The sequence below is a fragment of the Morone saxatilis genome, unplaced genomic scaffold, assembly GCF_004916995.1.
Source record: "Morone saxatilis isolate NCDOM2014 unplaced genomic scaffold, NCSU_SB_2.0 Contig22, whole genome shotgun sequence".
Classification (NCBI taxonomy): Eukaryota; Metazoa; Chordata; class Actinopteri; family Moronidae; genus Morone; species Morone saxatilis.
In genome coordinates this window covers 11,904,024-11,907,010 of record NW_023339785.1, presented here as the reverse complement: position 1 = coordinate 11,907,010, position 2,987 = coordinate 11,904,024, and the positions used below count along the sequence as shown (strand labels likewise).

Here is a 2,987-nt window from a genome sequence, read left to right as displayed (position 1 = left end):
TGGCTGTAGATAGGGCCTTTCGCATTTTTCTCATTCCCAGGTCATCAAATACAGATGTGAGCAGTGTTCAGTTAGTTGTAATCTGCAACTTTACTGCTATATGCCACTAAATCCTACATACTAGTCCATTAATCGAAGTTTCCTTCAGTTTGAGATTCTAAAAACAAACAAATGAGGAGTAGCTATCACTTCTCTAGCAGTGTTACATGGTCAGTGTATCCTTCTCTCCCACATCACCCTTCTGAAACCCCTCCACTTTGCCAACTGCAAGGTTAAGACAACAGTTAGGGAGAGTGCCTTTTTTATTAGCCGTATATTAGCCTTTCGAGATTTGCAGGCAAAATGCCCCAGACTCCTCTTAAAAAAGCAAAATAATGGAACATCTGGCCATGATGGGTGGCCATTCTAGGTTATATAAAGTTGAGTAGAGCCAACAAACAGGAATCGCCTGCATGAGAGTCCAAAATGGTAAACCCAGAGGATTCCTGCTCCATAATGTATGATTAAGACTAGTAGGCAGCCAGAAGCTCCTCGAAATTGAAATCTCATGCAGGATTCCAAGACAATATATTGCTGGCTCAGGGTGGATATGCCTAGTATGGACCAGATGCTGCAATCATCCTATAAGAACAGCTACACAAAGCAATTTGTTAAGTTAAATATCCCTGTGTAAGGGAATTACTTTTTCTAGTCTGCTGGTAAGTCTCCGAATCCAGGTGAGTGTGTGTGTCGATGTGTTTTTGCTGTGCTGCCTGCACGGACCCAGACGTACCGCCGGTGAGTAATGAGCCCCCACTGCACTTGGCTGACCTCTCATCACTGCCATTTTCCACTCCATCAAAGTTCTCAGCAGAAAAGACAAAATGACTCCAAAACAAATTAGACACAACATCAACTGACTCTGCTAGAAAGATAAAAAAAAGAGAGATGTTTGACTAATACAGCATTGTGGATAGTAATAGAGAGGCAACTCCCACCAAAAAAATAATAAGGCAGCTTCAGGGTTCAAATTCAATCAAACCCATCAATCATCACTCTGCTTCACTTGTTTTTCCACAATTTGGCCTGTGCCCTAAAACAGCAGACTAAAACAATGTAAATCTACACGTAAAACGTGTTCCTTGGGGTTTGTCTCATAATTCTAGGACAAATTCACCCATACAATGCAAGACATTATATAAGTAAATTACCTGGATATAGTATGAAATTCAAAGACACAGTTCACTTAATCAATAGCTAGCTTAAAGTTATTAACTAATGACCAAATCTACTTAAATAAATCTGAAATTCATCATGGCGCAGAGAGCTGCAAAAAGGTTTTCTCCCTCAGTCTGAGCCGTTATGCTTCATTTCCACTGGTGTCAAAAGGTCACGAAGCAACACACTTGACCTGTGCTCATTTTTAAATAAGAAGCAGCTACAAGTTAAATATTAACTAATTACCAAAGAGGTCAGACTATCTTTTAGACACAGCATTTACCTCTTAATCACTGATATCATTACAGCAGAAATGTGTTTGAGTAGAATAAAGTCTCAATGTCTCTCTGCGATAAAATTATAACTTTAATATTATGACCCTGCACTATTGTTGACAGGATGCAACATGAATCTAATTTTTGGAGGCTAAGCATTATTTTATTGTTTCTGTACAGCTTTGTGCTTTATTGGATAAATCTGGTGCACACCTCAGCATGAATAGAAAGATCTTAATGCACCATCAATAACTAATGGCTCTACCAGTCAGCAGCTCTTATGCAGAAACAATACCCTCCTTTCCTCCCTCCCATTGTCTTGTGGAGAGAGTTTGACATGGCTCAATATGAGCACAAGGAGCTCCGGGAAGAAATCTTTGCTCAGGTAGCGTGTCACATTTCCGTGACCTTTACTAGGCAGAACAATTCCAGGCTGCCTCTTGCCCCTATGTCCGCTTCCTCCTTGTGTCTTTCCCACGCTTTGTGTGTGGACAGTGAAGGAAATCTACTTAAAAACATCATAGACAAAGCTTCGTAGGCTGTGTGTATGAGCGTGTGTGGTGGTGGTGGGGGGGGGGGGGGGGGGAATGAATGTGAACAGTCTTTCCTTTTGTTTGGATGGCTTGTTTATTTGGAATTGCTGAGGAAAGCTACACATGTGTATCTCATGGCAACAACTAGACCTTGCACAGTAGTGGTTAGAACATCTCACCTTTTATTACTCTTATCTTGTTGAGTGGAGTGACAGACACAATGCAGCTGATTGGTACTTGTCAGTTCAGAAAAAAGTAACATGCACGTCTCTTTCCCGAAAAATGTTTAATCCTGTTCACTCACTGAAATACGAATTGCTGGAATAATACGTTTTTTCACAATGATATATACAAAAATGCTGTTGCAAATCTTTTAGATATTCATAAGAAAACAAATCCAATTAAAAAAATGAATGAAAAAAAATCAGTCTTATATTGAATATACACGTCTGCGCAATATGTTATATTTTACCTGTCAGTCAAACAATTGTATTACTTTCTTATTACATTACACGGGACCAACGACCTCTAACGACATTTGAGAACAGGCTTAAACTGTTGCATATTATTTTTCCTACACATGCCATTGGAAATAGTCAAAACAAACTTCCACAAGCTAGATCAATAAGTGCAAGAAACAAACCAAAAAAACCCCAACAACTCCTCGGTTACAGCTCAATTAAAGTATAATACGGATTATTGTTAGGACAAAATAGAGGGAGCCACAAACGTGTATTTCTCTATCCTAGTAATCACTTGATCAATGTCAAAGTGTCTGTAAAATCAATATCCCATTCAACCAATTCTCTGAAACGATCAAACATCTTAAACTGTGCGAGTTAAAATGCTGTTCTTTTCATCCATAAAACTCCACTGTGCGTAAATAACTAAGCTAAACAAGCATGGACTGATTCTTACCCATTTGTGAGTGATGAACAACACAAGATGAAAACGACCAATTTTGAGCAGTCGGATGAAACCA

The 2,987-nt window shown here is 39.2% G+C and overlaps 1 protein-coding gene across 1 annotated transcript in view; it reads right to left on the bottom strand.

Moving 5' to 3' along the window:
* The window catches only part of kdrl (kinase insert domain receptor like), a 44,220-nt gene that overhangs the window by 40,257 nt on the left and 976 nt on the right, over positions 1-2,987 (bottom strand). The window lies entirely within an intron of this gene.